This window comes from Gigantopelta aegis, chromosome 14, assembly GCF_016097555.1.
Source record: "Gigantopelta aegis isolate Gae_Host chromosome 14, Gae_host_genome, whole genome shotgun sequence".
NCBI classification, from domain to species: domain Eukaryota; kingdom Metazoa; phylum Mollusca; class Gastropoda; order Neomphalida; family Peltospiridae; genus Gigantopelta; species Gigantopelta aegis.
This window is the reverse complement of record NC_054712.1, coordinates 15,222,620-15,233,320: the sequence shown is the minus strand read 5'-3', so window position 1 is coordinate 15,233,320 and position 10,701 is coordinate 15,222,620. Positions and strand designations below refer to the sequence as shown.

The 10,701-nt window shown below is 35.2% G+C and overlaps 1 long non-coding RNA gene across 2 annotated transcripts; it reads left to right on the top strand.

Moving 5' to 3' along the window:
• Positions 1 to 5,033: 5,033 nt before the first annotated feature.
• Positions 5,034 to 10,701, top strand: LOC121388898. Of its 2 annotated transcripts, XR_005960021.1 has the most exons (4): positions 5,034 to 5,057; positions 9,191 to 9,705; positions 10,091 to 10,558; positions 10,645 to 10,701. It is a non-coding gene; the product is annotated as an uncharacterized LOC121388898 (long non-coding RNA). The 2 variants fall into 2 exon arrangements; XR_005960020.1 differs by lacking the exon at positions 5,034 to 5,057 and having other exon boundaries at positions 8,997 to 9,705.

The window sequence follows — 10,701 nt, the reverse complement described above, 5'->3', positions numbered from 1 at the left end:
GTGATCAACAGATGAGTAACTACAGCAGGGCTGTAGTTAGGAATGTTTGTTTTGTTTTTATTTGTTTGTTGGGTTTTTTTGGAGAAAGGGGTTGGGGGGGACAGATGAATTCTTGGAACGAGCATGGAAGGCGCAAGACACTATGGAGTCCGGAGGCATACTCCCTGGAAATTTTAAAATCTAGAGGCTCTGAAATACCGTTTTGCAGTCATTTCAGGGAGATTACATACTTAAAATGTCAGTATTAAAAACCAGTTTTGTACAGGGAACAAAAGAATCATAATAGAAAATTAAATATAATTTATCGAGTAATTTGTAAAATCAGCAAAGAACAACTATTAAACTGCTTTCGTCTGCTGTAAGCACACCAGAACAGATTAAGTTGGTGCTGCTAATTATCAGTCTGCAAAAGAAGGAGTTTGAAGCATGCCAGTCCTTCAATAACAAGACGGCGCGGATGCCGTCTGCAATGTTCAGAGATTGGTGTTCTGCCAAGTGCCCTTGACAAGATGTTGGAACAACGAAAGGGAAAGAAACGACAAACACGTGAACAACTGTCCCGCTCACTGTCTTGCCACCAAACGAATGCATTGCTACAACCAATGGATTCAATGAATTTAAAATATTAATATTACAATTTACAAAGTCTTTTTATTTTTTTATTTCCCCACTAGATACATATGTTTAATTATCTCCAATGTAACGATATCTCAAACTTACTGGCTGACGCCAACAATTTCGAGATATCTGATATCCAACTCCGTACTAGACATAGATTAACAAAAGAACAATAAAATATAGAGTTTACAAGAATAAACTGATAATAATAATAATAATAATAATGATGATAAAAATGGCCATGGTGCCCCCTCCTTTGCCGCGGCACATTAAATATATTCCTTAACAGCAGCACGGGGGATTCTGTACAACCCACAGGTTACTCCTACAAAAATCGACGTCATACCTTGGGAAATAAAAAAAAATAGAGGGGCCTAATAATTTAAATGTTGACGCGCCAGGGTCAAAATCTACGCTCGTGCTGACCAGAGACCAGACATTTATTTTCTTTGGCCAAACAAACAAACGAACAGTAAATAAAACTCTTAAACGTTAATTACTATATATTCGTAGCACTTGCAGTACAGTCACAACCCTTATTGTAATCGATTTTTCCTAATCATTTTTATTCACAAAACTGACTTCAATCGTCGTAAATGGTGTTTTTAAGATTATTAAATCATATTTTACGGATTGGAGATATTTCTTGACTTATAAAAACGTTAATTACAATTGTAATATAATTTTTTCTATTCATTTTTGTTTTTTATTTTTAAAAAAACCCTACTTCAGTCCTTGTAAATAATGTTTTTAAGATGATAAAACCGTAAAGTAGAAATATTTATTTACATTTATAATTATTTAAATAAACTGCCTGCGTCTTCGCATATGCCTACTGTTTAAAACTACATTCCCTGGAATATTTGTATTATTTAAGCATATAGAACAGAAAATCCAATTACGTTTGGTGCATATATGACGCCGCACTCCGCATTGGTTTCACTACGCTGGCTTATCCAGGTCAAAAATAAAGCCATGATTTTGAAAGTGGAACACTTTTGACGGGCTCGTACCGATCTCGGTTTTCATTGGCTTATCACAAGTATAGAATTCCTCGACGAGAGATCACGTGAGATTTCGCAATTTTTGAACAAATTTAACTATCTTGATTGAGGGGTCGTCTCGTATCTCCAAAACATATTTATATCCATAGAGGTATGGTACAACGCCTTTCCAGGGGTCGGTGAGTGGGAGATTTGCCGTGAAATTTTGACAGTGGCCAGCTGTTGGCATACGCGTTACATGTAAGGGGGTGTTACTAATTACGTAACGTTCTAGGGGTAGAGGAAGAGGGTACTGTATTCGATTTACGTAACATTTTTCAAGACTGTTATTTTTATTCATTACTTAGACCTAAAAAAGTGTTTTTTGGAAATGCGCGGTCAGTCTAGGATCGATCCCCATCGGCGGGTATACAAAAAGACCAAGGTATGTGATATCCTGTCTGTGGGATGGTACATATAAACAATCCCTAGCGGGTTTCCAAGGCGCGTGTGCAGGGATTTCAGCGGGGTTGGGGTTATAGACTGTGTTAAGCGAAGTTTATATGGGGCCATGCTCCCCCAAAAAATACATTAATTTTTTTTTTAAGCTTGGGCAAGTAAGGGTTTCGACCTCCAATACCCTCCCCCTGCACATGCACCCGATTCCTCTCTAAGATTATATGTCAAAATTACCAAATGTTAGACATCCAACAGCAGATGGAAGGAAGGATAGGATATGTTTTATTTAACGACGCACTCAACACATTTTATTTACGGTTGTATGGAGTCGGATGATAGGGCGACGGGAGAAAATCCTTAAATCAGGCAAAACCAATGGAGAAAATCGGGTAAAATGAGCTGGCCTGAACACTTTTAACCACGTAATTTCATTATTCTACCCAAACTATTAGTTGTAATCCATGTAAAAACACGCTGCGATTCGTTTGCAACCCTATATATAGCTGTTTGGAAGTAATGCTAATATGAAAAAAACGTTGTAATCCAGATTCGGGCAAAAATCAGTCCCCCCCCCCCCCCCCCCCCCCCCCCCCCCCCCCCCCCCCCCAAAAAAAAAATGGGAACTCGTACGCATTACTGTTAGCTGGCCTATATTTGGTATTGTTTAATATTGACTGGTATTATTCTTGTCCCTGATATTCCCCTCTTCATTATGAACTTGTCTCTATATATTTTTGAATCATTGCCACATTAAATTAGCTAAGGATTGTTGACGAAGCAAGTAGACTACCAGCAAACTGAAGTTTTCATATTATTATTTAATTATGTAAACATTATATCTGTTTGTTTTTTTAAATTATTATTATTATTGTTTATCATATAGGCCTAGCTAAATGTAAAAATAATGAATCTTTAATTTTAGTAGGCAAGACGGGATTTTTTCGATTGTCGCCCAGCAGTTTATGACGTCGATAAATGGCGTAACTGTACGGCCGCCATTAAGTGAATGAAATTCACGAAACAATAACATGTGACGGCATTGCATCTGGGTGCAATTTCAGTATTTATGATTTCTTGCAACGTTTTGTAAAAGCAAAACCAGTCTCTCGGATAATTCAACCTCATGTAAAGATTGTTTATTCATATCAATGTCGGTGGAAATCTGTGAATGATTAAAAACATAAATAATAAAGCACCTATACACGTCAATACAAAAGCATTGCGAACAAATTAAACACACGCAAGTGTAAATAATGTTGATGGTTATTAAGTGAAAATTTACTGAATGCATCCTAAAATACTGAAAAATATTTCAGTTATGTACGTTTGTAGAAAACGTGGGTTTACCATTTTAAAAAAGAAAGACTGACCTTAGATCTAGATGTCAACGTTTAGCTGTTACTATTATTAGCTCTGGGATATTCCAGATTGGATCACATATGGGGATGAAGTGGGACGCAGTTCACACTTCCAAATATTGCTCTCTTATTTTTAATTTATTATTATTAGTTTTTTTATTATGGTTATTGTGTGTTATTATGGAAAGAAAGAAAGAAGTGTTTTATTTAACGACGCACTCGTGTTATTATGGTGTTAAATGTGTGCAAATAAAATGATAAATAAATAATTTACTGACGTAATACGCATGCAGGCCACATGCACCCAAAATCGCACCCACACCCACTTCGTCAAATTTTATTTTAATTTTATTATTATTATTATTTATTTTTATTTTTATTTTTATTATCAATTAATTAATTTATTTATTTGTTATTATTTTATTATTATAAATATTTTCACTATTATTATTTTTTGTATCTAGGAAAACAAATTAAATTAAATTAATCATCCACAATATTCAACACTAAATTACCCTGAAAACGCGCCTCTGATTACTCATTAAATGTTCTATATTCTAGTTAATTATAAAACGAAACCTTTCGACACTCGCGATGCCCAAGACAATTAAGTAACTTACAAACAAAACAGGAGCATAGGCTGGGTGAGGAGGTGGGTGGGCAGGGCCGTAGCTAGGATTTTTTGTTTTGGGGGAGGGGGGGACTGAGTAGTTAATAGTCTAAAACAGTTAAGAAGAGAATTTTCTTTAATGCTTTCCGGATTTTTTCTGGGGGGCTAAAGCCCGGCCCCCCCCCCCCCCCTCTAGCTACGGCCCTGGTGGGTGGGTATCATCTGATACCCCCATCCGCAGAGGCTAAAATACTGTTTTAAAGTTCAATATATTAGGCTATACAGGTGTCCAGAGAAATTATATTTGCTTGCATAAGTTTAAATTATTCGTTATGTTTTTGTATTCACGTACGTGTATAGACATGCTTTATTATTTACGTTTTTAATTATTAACACACTTCCAACAACTTTGATATGAATCTACAATCTCTAAATGAGGTTGAACTATCCGACATACTGGTTTTGCTTTCAGAAAATGTACTAAAATGGTAATAAATACTGAAAATGCAACCAGATGCAATGCCTTCACATGTTATTACTGTGTAAGTTTCACTCCCGTAATGGCGGACGATCACGTGATTCTAAACATGGCCGCGCACAGTACTTTGACGTCACTGGCCAATAAACCCGTCTTATTTAAAATCATTTGAAATTTGTCGTTAGGCCTATAGAAGTATAGGTGTAGAAAGTATTTTTTCTTCTATTTTTAATAGTAAACACGATATCGTAACTTAGGGGACATTCCTGTTATAAAAATGTTATCCGAATTTAAGCATATCGGCTTTATTTCGAGTAGGATTAAATACGGGAAACCCCGGTGTTTCTTTTCTTAAATTTGTTTTGACTTTGTGGAGGTCAAAGTTCAAACGACAAACAGTTGCATGACGTCATCTATATATATAAGGGCGGTGTTACGCTAACTGGGGAGAGAGAGGGAGAGAGAGAGAAAGAGATGCAATGGGTCGTGCGATGTAGATGGACACGGGCTTCCCCCAATCCCAGGCAATGTCCCACGACACCAAAGCCATGGTATGTAAATAGTGCTGTGAAATTAATGACAATAATAATAGAGTAATAAAGGTCACGATAAAAATAATGATCCGTCGAATATGGCGAAGAAGGTCACGTTATAAATAGCGCACACCATATATGGCAAAAAATGTCAAAAAATAGCACAAAGTCGTAAATGCCGGAAAATAGTAACTGATAAATACAATAAACTAATATTTAAGGAAACCACTATTTTTCTAATAACTACTATACACTAGTATATTTAAATATTATCCTAAATTATCTAAACCGTAGTCCGTTTACAAACTAATTAATATAGCAACATGCTGAAAATCGTTCTATAATTAAAGTTAAAAAATGCAAATAAAAATGTGCTATTTCCACAGCTTCAACTGACTAGAGAAGGTAAAAACGGCAATGTCAGGTAGTGACTCATACATCTTCGATTACATAAAAATCTATATTCTTTCTTAAATACTACTAATAATAATTATATAGAATATTTTAATATTTAACGTAAAAAAACGATATCTGAGCCGCTAGTCAAATAACCGTGATTCAATTCAATTCAGTTCAATTTATTGCAAATTACCGAACAAGCTGGTGTCAGCAAACAGATAAAAAAAAAAAACCCAAACAAACATACAACATCTATAACAACAATAACAATTAATAATAATAACAATATTAATGTACATGCCAGACGAAGAAATAAAGTTTGTATTATATTTGTAGAAATAAAGTTTGTTATAAAAATAAATGGTTAAAGTACTGGGAAATAATTAAATTACATTACTGCCCCACTGATAGCTGGAACAACAACTTTACGATGTCAATAAATGTTAATACATAGTTAAGAATTTCAGTGTCACCATTATTGTATGACATAATAAATATAAATTGAAAATATTTAAATAACTGTGAAATATTCTGTTTTGTCCAATATTATAATTACTTGAGAAAAGTCCAGGTCACAGAAAGTTGTTGGAAAGCCATGACAGGCCCCCCCCCCCCCCCCCCCCCCTTAATTTGGACACTCCGTGACAAATATGTCACATACAGCTGAATTAACCATTAACACAGTTATTCATTAAAGGGACATTCCTGAGTTTGCTGCATTTTTAAGATGCTATCGACTGACAGAGACTTTTTAACGATTATAATTACAGATCAAATATATTTTTCTGCATAACATATTAGTGGCTGTATATTAAACATGTTTCTGATCATTCTAATATTTGTACTAGGTTAACTTTCATATTAGTTCCTTAAATATTTTTTTTAGTACCTACGAAATTATTTGAAGATAAAATCCAGTTTGGGCTTCTTACAAATATTAAAACGACCAGAAACACATTGAATATACAGACACTGATATTTAATATGTAAGAGTAATCGTAGACATATTTTATTAGTTTGAAACACTTACAATGCAGCAAACTCAGGAATGTCTCTTTAATCTTCCCCACACAAACACTGCTTATTTAAGACAAATTCAGTTCATCAAAGGCACAGTTCATCGAAAGCACAATCCATCGGTGGCATCAGAGAATTAAAGTTCCAATTGTAACGTCACAGCTCGATTTTGCTCCATGCACAACATAAACAGTTGCCTCTTATAATGTATGTTCACAATACGGCCTTAGCCTACATGCTGCACATACAGTTCTCCATTGTTCTAAACACTAGCAGAAGAATATCCAACCATAAGATTAAATATGCTAAATGTCTATTCATCAAATCTTTACTAATCCTCAAATTTTTTAAATCACTTATATATTATTTTTAAAATGTCAAGTTAAAAATAGCACTAAGTCGTAAATGCTAAAAATAGTAACTAATAAATACAATAAACTAATGTTTAAGGAAACCACTATTTTTCTAATAACTACTATACACTAGTATATTTAAATATTATCCTAAATTATCTAAACCGTAGTCCGTTTACAAAATAATTAATATAGCAACATGCTGAAAATCGTTCTATAATTAAAGTTCAAAAATGCAAATAAAAATGTGCTATTTCCACAGCTTCAACTGACTAGAGTAGGTAAAAACGGCAATGACAGATAGTGACTGATACATCTTTCGATTATATAAAAATCTATATTATTTCTTAAATAGTAATAATAATAATTATATAAAATAGTTTAATATTTAACTTGAAAAATTATATCTGAGCCACTAGTCAAATAACCGTGAAATATTCTGTGTTGTCCAGTATTATAATTACTTGAGAAAAGTCCAGGTCACAGAAAGTTGTTCGAAAGCCACGACCCCCCCCCCCCAATTTGGACACTCCGTGTCAAATATAAACCAATTCATGGATATTGCATACAGCTGAATTTCACATTAACTCAGTTTGCTGTATTTTTTAAGATGTTATCGACTGACAGACTTTTTCACGATTGTAATTACAGATCAAATATGTTCTTCTGCATAACATATTAGTGGCTGTATATTAAACATGTTTCTGATTGTTCTAATATTTGTACTAGGTTAATTTAAATATTGGTTTCTAAAATATTTTTTTTTCGTAATCCAGTTTGCGCTTCTTACAAATATTAAAACGACCAGAAACACATTGAATATACAGACACTGATTTTCTAAACAAGAAAATATATTTAATATGTAAGTTTAATCGTAGACATTTTTTATTAGATGGAAACATCTTACAATGCAGCAAACTGAGGAATGTCCCTTTAATGTTCCCCACACAAACACTGCTTATTTAAGACAAATTCAGTTCATCAAAGGCACAGTTCATCGAAAGCACAATCCATCGGTAGCATCAGAGAATTAAAGTTCCAATTGTAACGGCACAGCTCGATTTTGCTCCATGCACAAAATAAACAGTTGCCTCTTATAATGTATGTTCACAATAGGGCCTTAGCCTACAAGCTGCACATACAGTTCTCCATTGTTCTAAACACTAGCAGAAGAATATCCAACCATAAGATTAAATATGCTAAATGTCTATTCATCAAATCTTTACTTATCCTCAAAATTTTGTATGAAAATTAGCGATTACTAATTTTGTGTAGCAATTTGTTTTAAATATTTAATATGATAAATTAAATATGAACAGACAATTTTTAAATCACTTATATATTATTTATTTATTGCAATTTTATTTAGTAGCCACAGAACAAATAAATTCAGGACATGTTTGATGTACATAATGTGGTAAGTCATAATCAGTATTCTTGTGTTTGTCGCATTTTAAAATATAAACCTGCTTGAACTTCGCTTGCTGTGTGACATCAACATTCAACAAATAAAGAAACCTCAGTATTATTTCGTTATCTAAAGAATTTCAGTATATACTATAGAATAGCTGACATATTTTGAAATTTATGAATTTTTTAACAAATTAAAAAATCAATATAAACAAAAATCATGACCAATGTAGAGGAATTTTATTTGGCAGCTATTCAGCGTTTACATACTGATTTCTATTATTTGGGAATTGGGTTCTCTGAAAGTCTATACATTCGATCCGATTCAGCTTGAAGACAAGTAATATAAAAACTTAATTACTCGGGATACATGAACAACTTGGGTACACCAGAAAATTTTTTTTTACAAAGTATAGAACTATTTATGTTATCTTATAGTACCAAGTTTCAGCACTATCAAATAAAATCTCTACAAGAAGATACACTTTCAGATTCTAAATGCACAATTTTTATTTGTCTTTTCAATTTAAAACTTTAGGAGAAGATAGACTTGGTAAAGTTTAAATATAAATTTTTTATTTAATTGTGTTTAATATAGTAAAAAGTTTTTCTTTACAATTTCAGAGACAGACAGACAGACAGACACGGAGGGAGAGGGAGAGGGAGAGAGAGAGAGAGAGAGAGAGAGAGAGAGAGAGAGAGAGAGACAGACAGAGAGACAGACAGACAGAGAGACAGAGAGACAGAGAGAGAGAGACAGACAGACAGAGACAGAGAGACAAACCCTCGGAGGGAAAACGCTCTACCGAGATGCAATTGGTCGTGCGACGTGGATGGACATGGGATTCTCCCAATTCCACGGGATGCCCCACGACACCAAAGCCATGGTATGTAAATAGTGCTGTCATAATAGTAATAATCAGAGATAAATCGATAAGAAATTGTGTGACATCATCTTTTTTTTATTATAGAGGCGGCGTTTCCTTTAGTGCAGGGAAAACTTTTAACCAAGATGCGATGGGTCGTGTTATGTGCATGGCAACGTGCTTACTTCAATCCAGGGAATATTCGACGACACCAAACCCTTGAAGTGAAAATGCTCTTCCGAGATGCAATGGGTCGTGCGATGTGGATGGACATGGGATTCTCCCAATCCCACGGGATGCCCCACGACACCAAAGCCATGGTATGTAAATAGTGCTGTCATAATAGTAATAATCAGAGATAAATCGATAAGCAATTGTGTGACATCATCTTTTTTTTTATTATAGAGGCAGCGTTTCTCTTAGTGCAGGGGAAACGTTTAACCGAGATGCGATGGGTCGTGTTATGTGCATGGAAACGTGCTTACTTCAATCCAGGGAATATCCGACGACACCAAACCCTTGAAGTGAAAATGCTCTTCCGAGATGCAATGGGTCGTGCGATGTGGATGGACATGGGATTCTCCCTATCCCACGGGATGCACCACGACACCAAAGCCATGGTATGTAAATAGTGCTGACATAATAGTAATACTCAGAGATAAATCGATAAGCAATTGTGTGACATCATCTTTTTTTTATTATAGAGGCAGCGTTTCTCTTAGTGCAGGGGAAACGTTTAACTGAGATGCGATGGGTCGTGTTATGTGCATGGAAACGTGCTTACGCCAATCCAGGTAATATCCGACGATGCCAAACCCTTGAAGTGAAAACGCTCTTCCGAGATGCAATGGGTCGTGCGATGTGGATGGACATGGGATACTGGCAATCCCACGGGATGCCCCACAACACCAAAGCCATGGTATGTAAATAGTCCTGTCATAATACTAATAATCAGATATAAATTGATAAGCAATTGTGTGACTTCATCTTTTTTTTATTATAAAGGTGGCGTTTCTCTTAGTTAATGGAAACGTGCGTACGTCAATGCAGGGAATATCCGACGACACCAAACCCTTGAAATGAAAATGCTCTTCCGAGATGCAATGGGTCGTGCGATGTAGATGGACATGGGATTCTCCCAAACCCACGGGATGCCCCACGACACCAAAGCCATGGTATGTAAATAGTGCTGTCATAATAGTAATAATCAGAGATAAATCGATAAGCAATTGTGTGACATCATCTTTTTTTATTATAGAGGCGGCGTTTTCCTCAGTGCAGGGGAAACGTTTAACCGAGATGCGATGGGTCGTGTTATGTGCATGGAAACGTGCTTACGTCAATCCAGGGAATATCCGACGACGCCAAATCCTTGAAGTGAAAATGCCCTTCTGTGATGCAACGGGTTGTGCGATGTGGATGGACATGGGATCCTCCCAATCCCATTGGAAGCCCCACGACACTAAAGCCATGGTATGTAAATAGTGCAGTCATAATAGTAATAATCAGAGATATGTCGATAAGCAATTGCGTGACTTCATCTTTTTTTTATTATAAAGGTGGCGTTTCTCTTAGTGCATGGAAACGTGCGTACGTCAATCCAGGGAATATCCGAC